This window comes from Myodes glareolus, chromosome 19 (genome assembly GCF_982192425.1).
Source record: "Myodes glareolus chromosome 19, mMyoGla1.1, whole genome shotgun sequence".
Lineage (NCBI taxonomy): Eukaryota > Metazoa > Chordata > Mammalia > Rodentia > Cricetidae > Myodes > Myodes glareolus.
Genome location: NC_142044.1, coordinates 30,052,132 through 30,076,162, shown reverse-complemented (window position 1 = coordinate 30,076,162; position 24,031 = coordinate 30,052,132). Strand labels below are relative to the sequence as shown.

Genomic DNA, 24,031 nt, shown 5'->3' with positions numbered 1-24,031 from the left:
TGTGCACAGCAGTGTTAGAAACAGCAGTCATTGAGAGAAGGACATCTCCTGTGACAACAGCTGGACTACGAAGGATGTGCTGGCATTTAATTCAAGTTCAATGCTTCCAAAAAATTTGTTCAGGGACAATAACAGAGTTCATCAAATGTAATGACATTTATGGATGCATAATATACTTCAGAATCTAATTCTAGAAAAATGGCAACATTATATATACTCTATCCAAAGTCCTCTTTTCAACCCTGAAATGTCAGCTGCCTCTATGAACTTAGCGGCAGATACATGACACCTGGCAAGGGTAAGAAAGTCATTGTAACATAAAGGAGCCTCTGGAAAATAAAATGATTCTGAATGGTTTCTACTCGCCAAGTTCAGTAAGAAGAAGCTGGAATGGGTGTGCAAACTCCAAGGTTGTTGAGTTAAAAGACCTAGGGATATTTAAAGTACCAAAAAGGTTCAGGGACAGAAAAGGGAATCTATAGAGAAACCTGATCAACTGGTCTCACAACAGTTTTGAAGACGCTGAAGAAGTGAGTCGATTGTTCACCCTAGCTTATTCTAACTAGCCTGAGTCAACCAGCAAGGTCTTGGGCTCACCTCTAAGGATCAAATCTGAAGTCCTGATAGCAGAACCTGACCCTATGGACTGAATGACCAACAACGACGATCAATTAACAGGGACCTACTAGCTAGAGGAGCAAACATGTTCCTGAAAGCGCATCTACTCACAAACAAATCCTGGAGAAGACAAACAGCTTAAGCCCAGAAACAGAATAATAGCATCTAAGTTTGCTTTCATCAGAGAAAAAAAAATTTGATCACCAAATGCAATCGACTCTCACTACTGGTGGTAGTTTTCTTCCAAAGCACCTTTGAACAGTTAGCACTGAACCATTGTTCCTGGGTATCAAGGGCTAAGTTCCCAGCATTCTGTGGCCACACAGCACTTTGATCAGTCCACTAGTTATATTCACTACATGTCTCCGTTTAAAGGCTCCTTCTATACTATATATTATGGATTCATTGGCATTGAATGCCTGAGCAAAGGAGAACAGCTGATGCATGAACAAAGCTAATGGAACAATTTACACTTCACAGTCTACTTGGGCTTAGGAGACCTGGGTAGCTCCTCAGCTCTGCGACCAGGGCTATTTAACAGGAAGACGCACTCACACAAAAGTCTAAAAGTGAGAAAAAAAAAAAGGGCATGGCGCTAACTCAGCCTTAAAGAAGACATTTATATACAGAGGACCACTTAAACAGGATGGCAGAGAGGTGTGCTGTTGCATCACATGTGGAGAATATGTGCCTCAGAAGACTAAATTTTTTCATCATTCTGCATATATTAGGTGCTTTTATTTTTTAAACTTATGAATAAAGATTTGTTAACAGAAAAATTAAAAATGCAGGGAGGAGCTCTTCCTAGAGAGATCCTTCATCTGGCAATAGATGGAGATTGAGACGGGGACCCACGTTGGAACACTGGACTTAACTCCCTAGGTCCAACCGAGAAGCAGAAGGAAGAAGAACGTGAGCAGGGAGGGCAAGATCAGAGGGAACCTTCATCCGGCGATGGATGGTGATGCAGACAGAGACCCACATTGGAGCACCGGACTGAGCCCCCCAAGGTCCAAAGGAGGAGCAGAAGGAGGAAGAACATGAAAAAGAAAATCAGAACCGCAAGGGGAGCAATCACCCACTGATACAAGGCGACTGATCTAATGAGAGTTCACCAAGGCCAGTTGACTGGGACTGAAGGAGCGCTTGATCCAACCAGATTCTCTGGAGGAGGCTGGATTCTCTGAATGTGGCTGGCCCGAAGTCTTTCTAAAAAGCCATTGACAAAGACTCTGGGACTTGTTTCTTCTGCATATTCTGGATTTTTGGGGATCCAGTCTGATTGGATACTCACCTTCCTGGTCCTGGAGGGAGCGGGGAGGAACTTGAACTATCCACAGGGCAGGAAACCCTGACTGCTCTTAGGGATGGAGAGGGAAGAGGAGAGGGAGTGGGGTGAGTGGGAGGGTGTTGGGAGGAGGGGTGAAAATGGAAACTTTTATATTTTAATAAACTTAAAAAAAATTAAAAATGCAGAATTTATGATTTACTAGACTAAATTTTTTATAAGATTTTTTTCTTTTTATTTTGTTTTTTTTGTTGTTGTTTTGTTTTTTTGTTTTTGTTTTCCAAGACAAAGCTTCATTGGTTTGTGTAGATCTGGCTGTCCTGGATCAGACGCTGTAGACTAGGCTGACCTTGAACCCACAGAGATCTGCCTGCCTCTGCCTCCTGATTTCTGGGATTAAAAGTGTGCGCCACCAATACCTGACCAGGAATATCTTTGCAAATGAAGAGAACTGATACCTGGAGGAGAATGCAGCCGTTGTTAGGGACCTGCAGGATGAAGTAGAAGATCTGACACCAGCATAAAAGGATACAGAAATACAACTGTGACACAGAAGTTAAAAATGAGGATGGAGTTAACTTGTAAATACTACTATTATTGTGAACAGAAGAATGAGAGATGGAAAAAGGTAACAATAGAACAGTTAGTGCATTAAGAAAAAAAGAGACTTGACTCGCAGACCTAAAATTCTATGAACAACTGATAATACAACAGGCATTCATATACCAAGCCTGAATTCTCGCAGTGTTCTTTGTTTTTCAACCTCAGAGACGCAGAGAAAGCATTTCAAGCTCCCATATAGGAAGGGAAACATAAAAATAAAAACCTCAAGCTGGAAGAGTACTTCTCACTCACAGCATCACATGACAGATAACAAAATGGCTTTGTGCGGCTGCTGAGAGAATGGACTTTTACCCAGTCACAAGGAAGGGGATTTAGTTGTTGGTGTGAAAGAAAGACTTCTACAGACATACGTGGCTTTAGAGAGCATATGATTTACACACTTTGGCTGCAGGAGCTGCTAAAGCAGAAACTCTAATCAAATGAATGAATCAAGTGGGAGACCTCAAGGCAGAGGAGAGATAAAAGTAAGAGTAAGAAGTAAATAAAGATGGGGTAGAGAGAGAACTAGGTAATTCCCTAAAGTCCTAGAATAACAACACACATACCAAAGACGTTCTGAAATAGAAGTCACATGTTGCAATGGAGAATGGACGGATTAGCCAGTGGGGAGAAAACTCGTTTTGTGAATGAAACAGAAAAGCATGATGTTGTAGCGATCACCAGGCCACCTGGCTAGCTTAGCCCCAAAATAACCACACAGAAATGGTATTAATTAAATCACTGCTTGGCCCATTAGCTCTGACTTCTTATTGGCTAACTCTTACATATTAATTTAACCCATGTCTATTAATCTGTATATCACCACAAGGTTTTGGCCTACCAGCAAAGTCTCAGCATGTCTATCTCCGGTGGCGGGTTCGTGGTATCTCCTGACTCTGCTTTCTTCTTCCCAGAATTCAGTTCTGTCTTCTCTGCCTACCTAAGTTCTGCCCTATCAGGCCAAGGCAGTTTCTTTATTCATTAGCCAACAGAAGCAACACACAGAGGGGACTCCCACATTAGCATGAACTAAATAGATTAGAGAGGAGTAACAAAATGGCTCTTAGTTCTTAGCATCCAGTTAAGGGAAATCTGTAGGGAACTTGATTAAAGAGCCTTGATAAACAGTAATAACTGATGACTTATTTCAATATTATAGTAGAGGAGGAGGGATTTTGAACTTCAAGAATAAGAGCTGGTGTTGGTATCAATGATGGCAGCATGCATTCTAAAGCAATAAGAAGCGTAATGACAGCATCAGAACAACACAAATAAACAAGAGGAGGCTGTAGAAATAAAGCACACCAAATATACAAATGGTAAAAAATAATAGGTGGTCACTCTGAATTGATGCATTCTCTCTTGTAAGGAAGATGATGGTTTTGAAGACTCCAGGAGGTAAGAAAATTAAGAGAAACTTGCAAGAGTCAAAAAAGACAAAAGATTCACAAGACTTCTCCTAAGATCGTATCAACAGTGAACGATTGCTGGGAGATGGATGGCTGTCCTCCCAGTGCCTACAACTTGGAACAGGAGCTTCATGGTTGCAGCTTTTGTGGGCCACCAACCCTGCTGAATCTTTCAGTTATGCAGTTATGAAGCTGTCTTTGAGTCACACATGATCGTTTAAATCATCCCTCACCTATCCTGTAGGTAACCTGACATTCGTTCACCAAGTTAGAATGAGTAGAGGTGTTTTGTTGATTGATGAAGTATCTGAAGTGAATAGACACTGGTTTACCTTTTTCCAGGAAAAGTCACACAATGCAACTGATGCTGGAACACTGACAGAACCAAAGATGAATTGGAGAAGTCCAGCCATGTGGTCCCTGGAGTACATGATATGACATTCAACTGAGACTTGTATCAAAGTTTGGAGTGTTGGCAAAGGCTATCCTTTCCCTCTGTGGTGTGGGAAACTAGGCCTTCTTGGTGTAGCAGAAGGCCTACATGTTCCTTACTGTGAGTGATAAAGACATTCACCAAAGGCTGAGCTGTCCAAAGATAATGCATCTTTGGGGGCAGGGAAAATCCCAGAGTGGTTATCTTCCTCTACATTTTGTGGAATCTTGCACATGACTATTGGATCACCCAGAAACAGTTTATAGGGAACAGAAAATGTGGCAGCAGTTATGTGGCAGTAGTAGATGGTTTACTTACTGCAGAGGATAATAAGGCTTGAAATGGAGGGTAAGGTGTTTAAGAAGAAAGAACTTGCCTATATAAAGCACAAACTACACTGGGGGGGGAGAGACAGGTAGATAATGTCCTTCTCACCAGGCCCTGATTTGGCAAGAAAAGTGGGGGAGAGGGAGCTGAGAGGCATCGACTTTCTAGTTTTTTACAGTTGACAGAACACAAGGGAAGGCAGGATGCTTTAGATCTATGCTAGAGAGTATTTCCTATAACCCTAAAACTTAAAAATTCAAGGCACTAGACAGTAAGGAGAAAGAGATCCAGCTTTGATACAGAAGAAAGGAAAACACATGAGCTTCACGTGCAGAGGAGCATCCTAATGAGAGTCAAGTACAGGAAACCATAATGATCAGGGAATGCCATGCATTTTTAACTGCTTGAGATGGAAAAGATTTTTAAACAAGACATGAGGATAAACAGGATATGTCTCAGTTTTGCAGAAGCAGAGAAGCTGAAAATTGTAAGTGCTTATCACATACTGGCACAAATGTTGCACCGTCTTAGACAGTATGAAGCTCAACCCTTGATGGACAAGTTCAGAAGATGCATTAGATCTTGGTTATCACTTTTTGAGGTCCCCATAAAAATTCGAGACTGGAAGACAATAGTAGAAGTAGGCACCAATCCGGGAATTACGTGTGTGTAGAGCAGTGCTGGATGCCCATTTTACTGGGTCTAAAGAGTTAATCTAATTAACTGCGTCTAAGAGAAAATCTAATTCAGCAGGGTCCGACAGACTATTATCTTTGCTGAACTTCAAAATGGGATGTGAACTTCATGAGGTTAAAAAGGCACTGAGAACTCTGAAGGGCTTAGACTGACATGTGCATGGTGTTCATAAAATGCTAAGACAAGAGAGAAAGAAAGAAGAACGAAGCAAAGGAGTCTATCTGGGTCACTCAACGGCAAATGTGGAATGGCTTTTGCCAAGCTAGCGTTCTTGGCAGAAAAAGTTAGCAGAAATACAGATGCTGTGCTACTGAGCCTCTGAAAGTTCTCTAAGTCTAGTAGTGTTTCACTGAAGAGATCAGGACAAGTGAAAATAATTAGGATGGTCCTAGGAGAGGCAACTATACTCCCTCATCCCACCTCCAGAGGATGCTGTGTACATTTCTCCCTTGCAATAAAATATACCAGAAATGAAAATTGTTCACCCAACCTGGAGCCCTTTTAGCAACCAAATGTAGCCAATGAAGAGACAATAGGCATGGAACCTGATAGAAACAGGAATCTAGGTCCAGCAGCAGCCATAGTACTGTCCAAGAATGGCTCATGGATTATAGAATGGCTGTGGGTTACCCTAAGTCTGGACAGAGTAGTGGCTTTTACCCTTTCAGATTGCTACATATAGCATTGCTTTACTATGTGAACAAATAATTGACATAAATGATGGTATCCTTTCGTGCTATACTGGACCTTGCTTTTCTTTAGTACCTCATTATCACTGAATACTAGTTCCTATTGATATTTTCATAAAGTACATGTCAGTAAGCCCTCAAAAATTCTCTTTACTCTTAAAAAATTTTATTATATAATGTAAACTCTTGTATGACTTATAGATCTAGAGCTAGAAAAATACCTGGAAGAACAGTAAAAACAACAGTAAAAATCTGAATAAAGGTACCATGTATAGTGGGAAAAACACCCCTAAGAACTATAGGATCTTAAATGAACAATCCCAGCTCTGACATGGGTTACCTCCCTATGGGGTTCTTAGTCCAGAAAGGCTGGACTTTGAGACCTTTCACACAATGGACACTATTGCTAGTGCTGTGGATTGGGTTTCAAATAGGAACCAGACAGTAGGTCTCTACTGCTGAAGAGATCATATACTTTAGTCATAAGACATGAAGAAATCAAGCTAAGACTGAGCTAAAATCACTCTTTATGTTGGCTAGCTTTCAGGAGTTGCTACAAAGCCTACTTAGAGAGAACTGTCCACTGATAGTCCTGGTTAGTTGTAGATTATCCTGCATACTGCACTACCAACATGTTAGGCCCATTAATGGACATGTAAGGCCCATTTGTACATTAGTGGCGTAACTGTTATGCACCCAATTGCCTTCCACCTGCATGTAAAGCTTATTTCACAAAAAGACATGGGTCTGATAGGATAATCCAGGGCAAAAAAACCTAGGGAGAGGGGCTGGAGTCCTAGTGAAGATGCAATTGCAATTTTTTTGTTAAGTGGATGTGAAATGCCTATCAAATTGCTCTCTAAATATTTGTGTTTATATCCATTAGTTCTTACTGTTGTTAGCCTAATCTCAGGGGTCACACTTCTTTGTACAGGGAGCAGTGATTACTATTGGAACTCGTAATGGATTACAGGTCTAAAAGGCACCTAACTTGTAGCAGAGTACCTTGATGCTCAGTTGAGAATTGATGAAAATAATTTGTCATCCATATGACTCCCTCCAAAACTTAGGGAATGCTACAGAAGAAGGAGAAAAAAACAAACAAAAAAAATGTTAAGAGCCACAGGAAGTGGAGAAGTGGTATGCAGCTGCTTTCCTGAATTGAAGTAACCTTCATGAGGGAAAGAAGAAAGCTTGCAATACCTAGGAAGCTACCAAAAACCTGAAAGCTCACAAAACGTTGAAAACTAGAAGATTGGAAATTACATCTCAAAAGCTCTTCTCCCCATACACAGGAGTTTATATCTCCGGTAAATAAGAGCTAGAAGGTAGCATCTTCCCCTGTGAGCTGGGAAAGGAACTCTGAGCAGAGAGCTTGCCAGAATCAGCACCCTTGCTAGGGTGCAGCTTTTAATGATGAAACTGCCATTGAGCCACCTACGCTCAAATAAGCAGCTCCTCAACCTTGTTCCTGCGAGTAATCACCAAGATGAATGTGGGCTGAATTGTTCCCTTGGTCACCAGTATTCTATTATAAATACATGTTTGCCCATGTCTCCTCACGTGTCACCACATAGCCTTGCTCATTTCTATGCTGTATATAGAAGAGGCTCCTAAGCTTTTTTAAAAAACTAAAACTCAGGCTAGGTGGCACACACCTTTAATCCCAGCACTTGGGAGGCAGAGGCAGGTGGGTCTGTGTGAGTTCGAGGCCAGCCTGGTCTACAAGAACTAGTTCCAGGGCAGCGAGGGCTGTTACACCGAGAAACCTGTCTTGAGAAAATGAAAGAACAAACAAACAAAAAACTGAAACATCTCTATATTGATAATCAAAAAATGAATTTCAGATAAAATGAAGCTTAAAATAACATATGAGTAGACATAACAGGCACACAATAAGAACACCATAGGAGCAAGTAGGAATCTACAAAGTAACTAGTACAAAATCGGCTGCTTACAACTGTCTGTTGCTCCAGTGCCAGGAGACCTGATAGCCTCTTCTGGCCTCCTCAGGCACCTGTAACTCAAACGGTGCACAGACATACATAAAAATTAAAAAAGAAATGACGAATCTGTAGTGACATCATTCTATAAGAAGGATAACAATACAAAGGAAAGTGGGTCCCTTCTCAGGGAATAGGAAGCAGGAATGAAACGTGAATTTGCAATAAAGTGTTTTTAAGTCAAAATTGAATTTAACAAAATATATAACGTGTTCAAATTAATGCATTTAAACTTCATTTTTAATGTATCACTAAAATGTGTAAATTCCATGAGATAAAAAGAAAAAAGAATATCCCTTCAAATAATGAGTAGAATTATAGATGAATAATATATGTAATTCTATAGCAAATAAATGGACATAGAAATAAATATTTAAAAGAAGAAGGTCTCCCAGACAAAATAAAAACCACCCAAACTGTTCGAATTTATATATGTATGGACAAAATGCTCTTCAAAGGATTAGAAACACTGTTTGAGATTCACTATGAAGTCCCCGAAAATAGATTATTTCACAGTTGGGTTCTTTGTAGCCTGTGCAGAGCATGTATTCCCAAGGCTCTTCAGAAATATCTGATGTTTTAATGAACACAAAAAGCCCAACAATGGAGAACTGTCAGGCTGGTACAACCAGGGTACAGGATATTCAGGATAGCTGTTAACACAGAGCAATACCAAACTGTCAACTTGTTTAAAACGCTAAGTGGTTTTAGTTTTTGTTTGCAGTTTTTAAATTGTAATTTAACTTACATAGTTCTCAGACAGGGACTTTGTAGGTGACATCACATCACAATGTTGAGAGGTTGGGCAAACTTGGAAACCTTACAAAGCCCTGCAGAAGACACAATAAACATAATAAGACTTCATATATATCTTATATAGACTTAGGATACAAACTTCACAACGTTGACAAATAAAATAAAGCCACAGTGTGGTATTGCTCACCAACTGGGCTCCACTAGGGAATCTAGGGATGCAGTAGTAATAGAACTCTTCATAGCAAATATATATTCGACACTTACTCTGTACCAGAGGCCCTGCTACTTGGCTTGTACACACCAGTATTTATTTGCTCTATCCTGTAGTCCTGTTTGATTATTGCTGTCATAATTATCACTGAGTTTTGAAAGCAAAAAGCCCAGGATGTAAGAAAACATGTTAAGTTCCTATTATCACACAGATAACAATAGATGGGACTGGAGCCCTGCCTAGAAATGGAACTTCTAGATCTTGTGCGGGAGCGGGGAGAGAGAAAGGGACAATCATATGAACAGCTGCTGGAGAGGAAGCAACACATTTCTGTCGCAGCTGTGACTTTAAGAAAAATACTAACTGAAAGTAGGCAATGATTCACTATGTAAATCCATTCCATTTCAGAGGATGTTTAACAAGATGGAACTCTGAAGGAATTGCTCTGAAAACCCTGCACAAGATGGGAGGCCCGATTAATCCCATCAATATTCAACATTTGGGGTTCTCACAAATGCAGTGTGACATAAAGTGACATTGTAATTTAAAACACTGTAAAGGAATCCTCTGAGACATTGCCTCAGCAGCTTAACACTCACATTGACACGTGACTGCCTTTCCTGCTTTCTCCAGCATCAGCACCACTGGGAACCTGACACACTGCTATTGCTCTGAATCCACTCCCTTCTCCAGTGATCATAGCATGCCTTTGCTCTTCTTCGCACTAAAACACATGGAACCTGGCTGGTAGCACAGACCTCTGATCCCGACATGAGGAGATAGGAGCAGGAGGGTTCTGAGTTGGAGGCCAACCTGGAGCTATAAAGCAGATGAAATAGTGCGTCAGTAGGTGGTATTATGGGTTTGCTTTCTCTTTAGTCTTCTGTTCATTTATCCTTGCTACATTGCAGGCTGGCTTTTGTCCCTACAACTCAGTCACAGGGGATTTATATAAAGATCACAGAGAACTTCAATGTTGGCAAAGCCTCTCTCTCTAGCATTGTTGCCACGTATGAGTGATCTGGCTGACATGCAGTTCTCCTTTCTAAGACCCAGGACTTAACTCCATAGCAGCCTGGAGTGCTGGCTGCTCACATTGGAATCTCTTACCAAGAATTTCCCAAGAATCTTTCTCCAGAGAATGCTCCCTCTCTAAAGGCAACACACACCCAGTGACCAATTTGTGTGGGTTAGGAAGACTAAGAGTTTTTGCCTCAACCCAGGAGCTCTCTGAAGAGCCAGTGACCAAATATCCCTTGTTCTCATTTGGGAGTGGTTCCTGAGAATGCAACCCAAAGCCCTCTCCTCAGAGTCTGTCTTCAGGATCTATTTTCTAGGGACTAGCCTGTAACAACCATCCACAGCACTGAGAGTGCTGATCATCCAACCTTTCTGATACCATGCTGCTTGGCTGCCATGGTCTCCTCCTTCTACTATGTTTCTTCAGTGACTTCCTTTAATATCTTCCAAATCTAAATACCACACCCCCTACTCCAATCACATCCTGCTTTCTCTTCATCTGCATTGTCTTTGGTGATTTCATTTACTGTGTGGCTTACGAGATCTCCTGAGTAAATTTGGATGGTAAAACAGAATCAGAGCTGATCTGTCCTTATGCCAAGGGAAGACATTAATATGTAGGTGAGCACCCTCCTAGGCCAGATAGTAAAAGAGAGCATTACTAGAGGGAGAGAAGCCGTGAGGCGAGACACTGTACCAACTACAACATGACTAGACTGTCACCTTCAATTCTGAGCACCCATGGAAGAGCCCATCGGGTAGAGAATTAGTTGAAAGTTAAGGAGTCCCAAAGCATGTGATAGGACAAACACTGAAAATACAGGCAGTTAATATAAAAGGAAATGGCCCAGAGACTTCTCTGTGTTTAAATTATCATAATGGCTGCTATGGTAAGAATACTGTATTTGTTCAACCTGTGCTCAGATACAGGTTTAAAAGGAGAAGACAAATGGGGAAGAAAACTCCGTCAAATAAAGGAGGAATTTTCTTTTCATAGTTGCTTAAGAAAGAGTTGTGCTGATTCAAAAAGTCTGAGCTTTAATGTCTCAGTACTCACTCCATGAGCATAAGACCTGGATTCCCACACCCATGTAAAAAGCTGGGCACACGAGCAGTTTGCTTCTGTAATTCTAGTACTGGGAGGCAAAGATGAGAGGCTCGCTGGGGCTCCCTGCCCAGCTAGCCAAGCCAATCAGCTAGCACTGAATTGGGGTTCCTAAAAGCTGTCTCAAAAATAAAATGGTAGAGAGTAATAGAGGAATAAACTAGACCCCTGGCCTCCACACATACTGACACACTCAAGTACACCACCACTGATACATCACACACACAAACCACATACATATACATGAACACCTACCACGTAGACATGTACACATGAATATACCTGCCCCACATTCACACACACACATGCACACGCACACGCACACGCACACACACACACACACACACACACACACACACACACCAGCATACCTGCACAGGCACGCATACTCATATACCACAAATGATGAGTCCCGTGAGTGGCATTCAAACTTAGCTCACACGGATATCCTGAAGGAATAAAGAAGATTCAGACACTGCTTGAGGATAAAACCCATATATTTCTTTTATTTCTTAGCATCTGTGATTATACAAAACCTCCACAGTGGCAAATGACCCTCCACGTCCTGTCTCCAGTCTAGGGGTGACATTTTGTTGCTCAATGCCGTGGGTATATTCGCTGCACTGACTTTATGAACTTAGTTTCTTAGCTATAGAGAAAAAGAAAGGAAGTGTTAGTCGAGATGTAAATGAAGACCTGTAGATGACAAAGATGACCTGTGGCCCTTAGAGAAGAGTGTTGCCAGCTCAGAACCAGTCCTGACTGCAGGGCTATGCAAGCAAGCTGTATCATTGCTTCCACGTGATAGGACTTTTTCTTCCAAGAATTCTGTCTGCCCAGAATCTGACAGCTCCTAGTCAGCTCCATCTCTCTGCTTTGGACCTCTCAAACCCTGAATATCAATCTCGAGGCTTTGCCTTTCCTCTATGAACCCACTATTCCAAGTAAATGAATAGAATAAGGAGGACAGGACGCATGGGCTAAGGACAGCCTTTCCTCTCCCCTAAAGTGTTTTCCTTAGCTAGTCCTCCTTCCCATGGGAGCTGCAATCACTGCTCGTGGTGGTTCCTGGGATTCTTTCCTTTCTTGTGGATTTTCCTTCAGAAATGGAGACCTTTCTCTGCTAATTATGCAAAGCAGCTTTGCTCTTGACAAGCCACTAGCAACCAGCAGTTAGTTATTCCTGGTCAATGTGAAATGGGGGGACTGGCAGAGACTGGACTCTTGCTTTCTTTTTGATTTATCAATACTGATGAAAACCTTCCTTCACAACAAAGACACTTTTCTACTTAGCACAGGCTCATGAATAAATGCCCTGGCTTCCTCCCATGTAGATGGGGGGGGGCATATTTGTTCATGTGTGTGTACGTGTTGCAAAGGTTTACTAAGACTCTTAGTGGAATGAGAGACTGTTTGCAAAAGACCAAAGGATTATCACTAACTGAACCTGAACTGACAGCTACTGGGATGCAAGGAGATTTAGTTTGCAGGTAAGAAATGGTCTGTTAATAAAATTGTGAATGGCTCATGGGAAAATCAGGCAGACAGTAGCTAAATGAAAAGATACGCTTAAACTAGTTGAGACCTCCAGAGGAGGAACCAAGAGGTTGAAGTATTTGGGAACAGGCTCCCGTGGCTGAGGTGAGTACACTGAGGCTTGAAGAAGCTCAGGGGCATGTAGGCAGAGAGGAGCTGGTGGTTATGTGAATAAGGGTGGAGGACCCTCTGGTTTTTCCAGAAGCAGAGACAGCAAAGAGAGGTCTCCACACTGGCAGCTGGAGGGACTTCTCTTATAAGAAGAATTAGGTGGATATGTTGGCTCTGTCTCATAGGCTGGTACAACGGTCGTAGGGTTCACTCACATTCCAAAGAATCAAGATTCAACTCTGATCTCCTTTGCCCATGGAGAAGTTCTCGAAGAAGCTGCATCTGTGTCAGAGAAACTGCCTATTAGTTGACCCTGGCCCAGTAGAATATCCTGACTAGAGGGATGGGATGCTATAGGTCAGGTATCAAAATTTTTCCTCGGCTGTCTTTAATCCCTTTTAAGAGCCATTTACAAGCAGCCTATTCATTTGACCTTACATCCTCCAGGCTTTCCCTAGAACTCTTAAGCTTGGCATACCTACCTCCCCACTCCTCACCAGCTCTCTAGCTAGGAAGCATACTCGTCTCTGCCTTGTTGGAGCCCACCTTTTTGTGACCCCACTCACGCATGTTGTAAAATTTTGTAAGCACATTGATTCCAGACTTTCTTTACCAAAACTTCTTTAGTCCTAGGACTTGTCATTTGGGATAACTTGAATCTTTAATCCCGAACCATGATCACTGCTGTCTGGATCAGAATAAGCTATTTTCAGATAGTGTAGTTGGTCTAGAAAAGCTAGCCTTCCATTGGCAAAGCATGTGACTTTTTCAAAAGAAGCCCAATAAGTAAAATCTCTCAGTGTCTATTGTGAGTGAACAGTTTTAAACATTAAAGTCGTGTGCAGCAGATGTCATGGTGGTATAAGCCCACAATCCCTACATTTGAGAGGCTTGCGTGGGAGGATCACAAGTTCATGGTACCCTGATCTGGAAAGTACATCCCAGGGGATCCTGTGCTTCTCAGCAAAGAACTGTTTCAAATTTTAAAAATAAAGCAGAACTACTTTGGATAGCAAAACATGAAATGCTTAAACATTTGCCATCCTGCTTCCACAGCAAATGTAGACTGTCATGCAGATTTCTAAAATAAAGGATTCCTAAGCACTGGAGTTGAAATAACTAGGACTATCTTTCATTAGAGACAAAAAATGTATAAGAATTGCAAAACAGTGCAGGTGTATTCGGGGGTGCTGTCATGGGGAATGACCTGTTATCAGATTCACTCTTTAAAGTTAAGACTTCTGGACCTAGGGGATGCTGTTTACCAGTTAAGAGCGAGTGAAGACTGCTCTTGCTGAAGACTGGGATTTGGTTCCAAGCACCTATGTCAGAACTGCTGATTTCTTCTGACATTCATAGGTATCTTCACTTCTCTGCAACATACACACATATATACATAATTTTGAAAATACAATACATAGTTCTTTTTTTAAAAAAAATGATTTCTGTCCCTGCCATTAAGTCTCTGGCTCAACAAGAATGTGGCAGGCTCAGTTATCAAAGTCTTATTGATGTGCTCTGGAAGACTCCAATGGACAGACTAATAGAACACTGTTGTATTTGGTAAGCACTTAGGTTCTTCTTTGAGACTTCCTGGACATGGAGCAAAGGCAGCGTGAAAGACTCGGGAGATGGGGAAATCAATTCATCAAACCCCAGACAAGTGACATGCTCTTAATTCGTCGTGTTCTTTCTTAATAGGCATCACTCCACGCATTGTCTGTGAAGTGAGTGACAGTAGCAGGTGCCGTGGGTGATTTGCTTGTGTCTATTTCTCTGCTTGAACACACACATTAACACGTTGGGAGCTCTTTTTTGGTCCTGTGTAAGAGTAGAACCCTGTGTCACTCCAGCTGGCGTCCTCCCCCTTCCCCAGGTGCATAAATGTCTTGCTACCTCTTCTCACCTAGGTCTCTGTTGAATGTCCTTTCTTCAATCCTGACCCCCTTTTTTTTTAGTCTTTCTCTTTAAGCACTAGCACTCATTGTTCTCCATTTGTTTCTCAGGCATTCAGTCTCTTTAGAATATCTGCCGCTAGCATTGTGTCACATAACTGATGCTCCATCAATATCCAGGGTAGATTGATCCAGGGGTCCACAGTAGATGCTGAAATCCTCAGACATTTACATCTCTCATATAAATTGATGTAATGCTCATATCAAACTGCTATGCACACTTCCCTGAATACTTCAAATCATCTCTTGATTGCCTATGCTGTTTACTACAATGCGATGATGCTGTGCAATTAGTTACTACACTGCTTGATTTAAGGAATAACGACAGGGGGAACGTTTGTGCATTTTCATCACAGACAAAGTTTCTCCCAAATATTTTCAGCACATGATTGATTGAATCTAGAGATGTGGAATATCTAGACACGAAGGGATAACATTCATTTGCTAATTAGTCTAATGTTTCTTTCTTCTTTAGAATGTAAGCTGCATAAAATAAGAATCTTAACTCTCCCCAAGCCTACAATATGGAACACTTGAGACTCCAGGAATTAAGTATGGAGAAACAGTTATGAACAGATCTGACCAAGCCATGAAATATAGGTGTCTCCATGTACATGAAGCTTGGAGGTTGCAGCCAATGCAGATGAGTACAAAAGTTCTGTGGAGAGATTTTCCCACAGTGGTCTCAGGGTCAGACTTTGATTTGGCTCCTAGGTGTCAGTAAGATGATGGGACATCACTCTAGAGAAACAAGGATGTCAGGGATTAGCTTGATCAGCTTTGACTCCCATGGAAGAGCTGTGATGGAAACAAAGACAAAACTCTTAGTACATCTCTTTGGAGAGGCTATTTCATGAATTGTACTAGAGGTCCTGGATACTGGAAGGTGGGACTCACACCCTTTTCCTTTGATAAGGGCATTCCTATTTTCTAGCACAGAAGGCCTATGTATTGGTCTGGTCATTCTTTTATTAAGAATACCCAAGGCTGGAAAACATAGGCAACATACTTCACAGAAATCTATCTTTAGACTTTCCGAAGATAAAGAAGTCAAAAAGAAGGTTCTGATGAGTACTATATATACCAATGGCCCAATTCCTGCTTTCAAAATCTGGCCACATCCTTCATTTTCTAGTATACTCCCCATTAGAAATGGATATGTCCTCATATGGCAAAAGAAACAAAAGGACGAAGAGTACTATTCTTTTTTATTTTTTAAATACAGGATTTCTCTTGTAACAGTCCTGGCTGCCCTGGAACTCGCCTTGTAAACCAGGTTGACCTTGAGCTTACTGAGAACACCCTGCCTCTGCCTCCAAACTGCTGGGATTAAGGACGTGTACCAGCACTGCCCAAAAGAGTACTAGACTTTTTTTTTCAGGTGCTAAACTCATCTACAAGGGTGAGGCCCTTATGGCCTAATCGCTGCCTAAAGCCCCACCTCCAAATACTGATGTTTTGGGATTCAGTTGCAACAAAATCATCACAGAGAACACGAACAAGTAGCCCCTGCCACTTTGCTGCTGCCTTAGTCATCCTGAAAAGGGAATGTTTGTTTGTTTGTTTGTTTGTTTGTTTGTTTTCTGAGGAATGTGGGAGCAGTTTCCAACATGCAACTTGGCCTAAAATGTAGAAGCAATGAAACTGGCAGAAGTTCCTCGGGAGAACCCAAAGTGAGACAGACAGTTGAGCCAAATCCAACACAATATACATGGATGGAGCTATAAATTGGCTTGTGATAGCCTTCCTTAGCACCATCTATTTTCACATCGTAAGGGAAAGGGCATGGAGCTTTCCAGACAACATAGCTAGTAGCTATGCTTATATACCTTAGCTTTATCTCCCGACTCCGTGCCTTCTGAAAGTTTATTTTCACTAAACTCAGAGAACCGCCCTCAGATAAATTGGACAAGTGAGGTTTTGAATCATCTGAATGCCTCACTGTAGTAAGTAGAATTCCTAAGACAAATACACACCCCATGTAGCCTGAACCTTTACGCAGACAGCATCTAAACTTTAGTTTACCCACTCCTTGCCTCAATCCTCCATCCACTTTCCTCCATCCCAATCCATGTACCACACAGGACTGAGCACCAAAGACCGAATTTCCCAAGGAAGTCCAGGGACTATTGAATGCTGTTTTCTCCCTCTTCTCATACCCTTCTCTGCTCAAGACCCACTCTAAGGTGATACCAGACTAAGATCCAGAGGCTGTGACAAAAATGTTAAAGTCAAACTCAGGTTAAAATTAAAAAGAGTCTGTGCTACTGGGGTCATATACACCAAGAGCAAAAATAAATAAATGGGACCTCCTGAAACTGAGAAGCTTCTGCAAAGCAAAGGACACAGTCAATAAGACAAAAAGGCAGCCTACTGAATGGGGGTAAAGATCTTTACCAACCCCATCAGACAAAGGACTGATCTCCAAAATATATTTAAAAACTCAAGAAATTAGACAGTAAAATTCTAAATAATCCAATGTTAAAAATGAGGTACTGAACTAAACAGAGAATTCTCAAAAGAAGAATTTCAAATGACCAAAAGATACTTAAGGAAATGTTCAACTTTCTTAGCTATCAGAGAAATGCAAATCAAAACAACTCTGAGATACCATCTTACACCTGTCAGAATGGCTAAGATTAAAAACACCAATGACAGCTTACGCTGGAGAGGATGTGGAGTAAAGGAAACACTTATCCATTGCTGGTGGGAATGCAAATTTGTGCAACTACTTTGAAAATCATTATGGCGGTTTCTCAGAAAATTGGGAATCAACCTACCTCAGGACCCAGTAATACCACTCTTGGGCATATACTCAAAAGATGCTCAATCATACTACAAAAGTATTTGCTCAACTATGTTTATAGCAGCATTATTTGTAATAGCCAGAACCTGGAAACAACCTAGATGCCTCTCAACTGAAGAATGGATAAAGAAAGTGTGGCGATCTTGTTTGTTTGAGTGAATCGGTGGAGAAAAAAAGAAAAAAAAAAAAAGAAAGTGTGGCACATTTACACACTACTCAGAGCTAAAAAGAAAAAAAACAAAAACAAGACATCTTGAATTTTGCATGCAAATGAATGGAATTAGAAAACACTATCCTGAGTGAGGTAACCCAGACCCAAAAAGATAAATATGGTATGTGCTCACTCGTAAGTGGCTCAACCAGGCCACAAGCACATGTACTCAACTATGTTCATAGCAGCATTATTTGTCATAGCCAGAACCTGGAAACATGCTAAATGCTCCTCAACCAAAGAATGGATTTTAAAAAAAAGTGGTACATTTACACAATGAAGAAAAAAAAATAAGAACATCTTGAAATTTGCACACAAATGGATGAAGCTAGAAAACATCATTTTAAGTGAGGTAACCCAGACCCAGAAAGACAATTATCACATGTACTCATTCATAAGTGGTTTTTAAACATAAAGGAAAGAAAACCAGACTACAAATCACAATCCCAGAGAACCTGGACAGCAATGAGGACTCTAAGAGAGACATACACAGGTCTAATCTACATAGGAAGTAGAAAAAGACAAAATCTCCAGAGTAAATTGGGAGCATGGGGACCTTGGGTGAGGGTTAATGGGGAGGGGAGAGGCAGGGATGGAAAAAGAGAAAAACGTAGAGCTCAATAAAAATCAACAACAACAACAAAGAAACTGATACCAAGTAGAAAACATTCACACATACTGGGCTCCTGTGCTTGTGGTTCCAAGAGTTTTCCCTATTGCTGTCACTCTAACAGTGGGCTATGACACTCTTCCTGTAGCAGACAAATGTGTATGGCTGGGGAGAAGAAGATGGAGGCAGAAACATTGCTCGAGATCTTCCCTGAGGAAGGAGATACATTGTCAAAGATCCTCTTCTTCCTGTTCTTGGTTAGGACTTAAAATGGATGAATGACAGCTCTCAGTTGAACTGTTTTCTATAAAATGATTTAGTTGTACTATTTCTCCACGTGTGAGATGGGCATAAGACTAGGATCGAACATTGCTGTGAGAGTCTAACACAATACAGCACACACCATTAGCTCACTAATATAAGGATGGCTTGCTTCTTGAGTTAACATGGAGTGACTCTCAGTTTTTAGAACTGTATTCCAATGCTCAATGGAACTCAGTGAGGCAGGTGGCCTGAAAGAATTCACAGTGCATGTGATGTGTGGATTGGGGTAGAGGTGGCTAGAACATAGGAACTATTTTCCAACAGTCTCTCTTCCTCCTGGAGAGAGGAGTAAGGTTCAAAGTAGGTAGGGATTTCCAAAGTCAAGTCCGAAATGGTAAATGTGGAAGTAGACTCCACATTCCTCTTCTAGCCCAGTTTCACTGTTCCCCAAGCTTCTCACTTGACAAAAGAAATTGCATAGAGTTAAATCTTCACCCATGACCATAATCTTTATTTCTAGTACAGGATACTACTGGAAATAGATGCAAACTGACTCTTTAAGAACTGCCTAAGCCTTGAGCTTCTGTAGAGGTTACCTTGAGAGTTAGTCACACTTTCTTACTTCATGGACTTCCCGACAAAATACTTATTTGCTTTGTGCTTTGAGAACATTTTATTTTATTTCATTTTAACTGCAGGGATTCCAGTCTCTCTCAGAAGCCCTCAGCAACTCTGATGTTCCAGATAATATCCCAATTCTGCTGTATTCACCGAGTACCTATTGCTGCTGGGAAGGTCACCAGGCACTTCAAGCTCTCATCGTATCTATGCCTTATAAAACACTCTGCTGGAGAGGTTTTCTATCTTTAAGGAGACTGAGTCAGTGAGAAATAATGATGCCTGTTCAAGGTTGTGTCACTAGTTAGATAGCAACAAGAGTCAAATCCAGATTTGGCCATCTCCAAAGACAGTTCTTTCTATTGCATGGAATTTCACTGTGGAATGTTGTTTTTGTTTTTGTTTTTGTTTTTGAGAGAATAAAGCCCAAGCTCCAGAAGGAAATCAGTGATTGAGAATCCTACTTCATAGAAGAAATCACTCAGTCATCTGTGATGGTTTGAAAGAAAATGGCTCCAAAGGGAGTGATACCATTAGGAGTTGTGGCTTTGATGGAGTAGGCGTGGCCTTGTTGGAGGAAATATGTCACTGTGGAGGTGGTCTTAAGGTCTCATATATTCACAAGATATCACTCAGTGTCTCAATCTACTTCCTTTTACTTGCATATCAACATGTAGCAGCTCCTCTGGCACCATGTCTCCCTCAACACTGCCATGCTCCCCACCATGATACCAATAAACTAAACCTCTGAAACTGGAAGCCACCACCTCAGTTAAATGGTTCCTTTTATAGGAGTTGCCATGATCATTGTGTCTCTTCACAGAATAGAAACCCTAAAACACCGTCTAACTAACAACTCAGTTCATGTAGCCTGAATGTGCTCTGAGGCTGGGATGTTTTCTGCAGCCTGGATCTTCAACAGTCCCTTACATTACCGAATATATCTCAATCTCTTGCAAATAAGTTACTTTTCTGCTTTAATTTAATAAAGACGTTGCCTTGACCTCAGTAATAACAAAAAATTGACCATGTGCCTTTAAATAATTTATCACATGACAATCAGCCTTGTAGAATTTTACCCTCTAGTATTGGTAAACTTTAATTCCCGAGGGTAACAATGGTTACTTGAAGGATTTATGGACAAATATATATAGCAGCACAGACAAAGGTTATTAGAAATGCCTGTTCCTTCACCTAGGTTGACTTCGCTACCCCAGTGCTCAGGATTTACCAACCACTGCAGAGGAGAACAGAACTTCAAAATTTTTGTTGTCCTAGTCCAGAATGCATCAGACAGTAGTTTTTTAATGGGAAGCAAACTAATTAAAATAAATTTCATTCATGTAGGTTTTTATTCTAATTGAATCTTAATAATTCCCGATCCAGGGATTTTTCTTCTCTGTAATTAACACCTTTTTGAGATTTGGGCTTGTTTACTATGTGTTGGTTGGTTTTAATTGTTTGACATAATCTAGAATCACCTAAGAAGAGAGTCTAAGTGAAAAATTGTTGAGATCAGATTGGTCTTTGAAAAATCTGTGCAGGATGCTCTTAACTGAGTTTATGGAAGTGGGAAGATGTACCACAAACGTAGGTGAACGGGAGCACTGTCAAGTATACATGCACACATCTTCTCTCTTTTTGACTTTATGGATGTGACTTTGAATCCCTGCTGCCTTGACTTCCCAGCAGTGATGAACTGTAACCTGGAATTGTGCAATAAAGAAAAGTCATTCTCTGCTCAGCTGCTTTCCTTAGGCTATTTTATCACAACAACATAAAAGAAAGCAGGACAGCAAAATCCTGCCAATTCTCAGCTTAGCCACTGAACAAGTGAATATCTAACATCATAACCCAAGAAGCAGTGATATCCAAGAAAGGGAGGCCATAGAAACATGCCTGTGGCATACCCTGACCCAAAGTATGAACATGGTCTTATACAGGGGAGAGGCCAATTCAGGACTCAGCCCTGAAGCAGCATGCAGACAATGTCTTGTAAGGGTGAAGACCATCTTGCAGAAATCACACAAATTCATTTGTTGTCATTTATCCCATGGCCAAAAATTAGAGAGTTGGGAAGCAAGGCACAAAGGCAGTGATAATATGATCTAATTTTACCTAGACCCTGCTTTTGAAGGCTTGTTTCCTATCCCCAGCCCCTATCAGCTTGTACACGTTTACATATCTCTTTCCATCAAGATCTTACCAAGAACAGAGAACTCTATGGATGGGTAACATTTAAGTAGAACTTATTTGTTACAAAAAAAAACTACTAGGTGGTGTAGGAGGGTCTTCTGTCTCTGTGCTACTTTCATTGGTTAAATAACAAGACTACCTTGGCCTTTTGATAGGGCAGAAAATTAGGTGGGTGAAGTAGACAGAACAGGATGTTGGGAAGAAGGCAGGCAGAGTGAGCCATCATGGAGTCACCAGAGTCAGACATGCTGAATCTTTCCTGGTAAGCCACGACCTCGTGGTGACATACAGATTATTATAAATGGATTAATCAAGATATGAGAGTTAGCCAATAAGAGGCTAGAACTAATGGGCCAGGCAGTAATTTAATTAATACAATTTCCGTGTGATTATTTTGGGGGCTAAGCTAGTGGGGCAGCCGGGACACAGCCCACTGCTGCTCCCTATTACTACAACTAGGAACTTGTGGCAGAATGCAGAGGAACCATTAGGATAATGAAGGACTCCAGTTTACACAGTGCTAGAGTTTTCATTACTTCTAAGCCCAAGAAAATAAAAAAGTTTTAGAAAGTAGTCCCTGTAGAATAGTGTTTTGAGAGAAACTAGTATTCTCTGTTCAGAGAGCAGGCCAGGGAAAAGACAGAATCAGAGGAAAATATACTCTAGCCAGGATATTCCCCTCTTCAAATCCTTCCTAAGGGCTTCTTACTGGCCAAACTCCACTTGAAGTTGAAGTCCATTGAAAACTTTGTGTGGAATCCACTAGGGCAGTGAAGAATGGGAACTAGTCATGCAGTATCTAGAGGCCAGATGGAGGTACCCAGCCCAGGACCCAGAGGAAGACTATAGAAAACATTTGTAAGTAATCACTAGATGTTAATCGATATTCTTTAAACTATTTGTTTTTGTAGTCTAGCCATGAACAATCAAAAATTAAATTTATACACAAACACATGCAATGCATAAAAACTCCAAAAACCTAAAAGCAGATCTAATATCAAAGGTATCCAATTCTTCTACAAGCAAAATTATAAAACAGTGTTAAGATGCACTAATGAAAGTCTAAATATATGAAAGGTTGCTCACATTTGTGACTTGGGCCATTATCACATTACTCATAATTAATCTAATGTTGTGATTTTTCAGGTTTTACATTTATTTATTGTGTGTATGTGTGTGGATGGATGTGTGCCATGGTACCCATGTTAAAGTGAGAAGAAAACTTAAGGAAGCTCCTTCTATCCTTTCATTGTGTGGATTCCAGGACTTGAACTCAGGTCTCCAGGTTTAGCATGGGTGAACCTTTCCCTAAGCCATCAAACTAGCCCCTCAAATTTCAAGTTTTTTATGGAAAAGTTAGTTCTCAAGTTCACATAGGAATTAAAAACCTTAAGAAGTCGGAGATATTATTACATGCTTTCTTCTCCTCCTTCTCTTTCTCTCTTTCTTTTTCATACAAAATCTCACTGTATAATCAAGACTTGCCTCAAACTCAGGACCATCCTGCCTCAACCATCTGAGTGCTAGAGCTACAAACATGTTCCACCACCCCCATGTATAAGAGTTTCTTATGAAGCAAAACCAATTTAGACACTATGGTGGTAGGTCACACACGGAGACCAGAGTAGAGTCTAGAGATAGAGCAAGTCATATAAGGACACTTCGTTAGAATAGAGGTGACAGTGAAGAAAAGAGAATAACAGACAGTCTTCTCGGGAAAAACTGCTGCGTCAAATGAAACTCACATGGGAAAAATGAGTTTTGACCCCTACTTTGTCCCTTACATAAAAATCAATTCCGTGAGGTTTTTAGATATAAATAGAATAGCTTTTTTAAAACAAAGATTCTAATTAACTCAAATGGATCATAGACTGTAATGTAAAATGAAGTTATAAAGTTTCTAGAAGCCATAAAAAGAACCTGCCTGACCTTGGCTTTGGTGATGAAGTTTTAGGTAAACACCAAAAGCTGCTTTCAAATGGAAAATTTAACTTTCCAGTTACTATGGACAGAAGCGTGAGTTTGAAATCGTAAAAATAAAAAAGCGTCTACTCACTGAAAGACTCTAGTAAGAAATAAGAAATTACACATTTTTAAAACTGCTTTCTAAATATGTCCCTCCCGACCTATTGTTACTGCTACTCTTAGTTCTCCTCAGAGAAAGAGGTCTCTTTGTACAAAGCATGGCCGTTAATACAGAGACTCACTAGCCTCAGGAGGCTCCCTAGATTTCCAGTACCAGGCCTGATTTCCTCCTGTTGAATGATCTTAAGTCCCACTAGATAGGGCTTGGTTGTCACCGATGTGTGTCATTTCTTACACCTTTACGCATGTCTTGCTGTGCCAGTCATTGTCGTGGTTCATAGGTGTTGTGACTGGGTAAACATGTTTAATTGCTTCCATCCCTTGAAAGCATGCACAGTATTTTCTTGAACCATGGAACCTAGACTACTGGAAAGAGGTTTTGGGATGAGATCCAGCTCCAGTCATTCCAGTTCCATGTCTTAAGTGTGCGGTATCTTCAGAAATGAGGGCCCACCCTCAATCCTTGAGAGGTAACATCAAC

General features: G+C 40.9%; 1 long non-coding RNA gene across 1 annotated transcript; it reads right to left on the bottom strand.

Moving 5' to 3' along the window:
• Positions 1 to 11,637: 11,637 nt before the first annotated feature.
• Positions 11,638 to 15,768, bottom strand: LOC125415107 (uncharacterized). Its single transcript, XR_014997980.2, has 2 exons — positions 14,071 to 15,768; positions 11,638 to 13,087 (listed from the first exon to the last, which is right to left on the bottom strand). It is a non-coding gene; the product is annotated as an uncharacterized LOC125415107 (long non-coding RNA).
• Between the last annotated feature and the right edge of the window lie 8,263 nt (positions 15,769 to 24,031).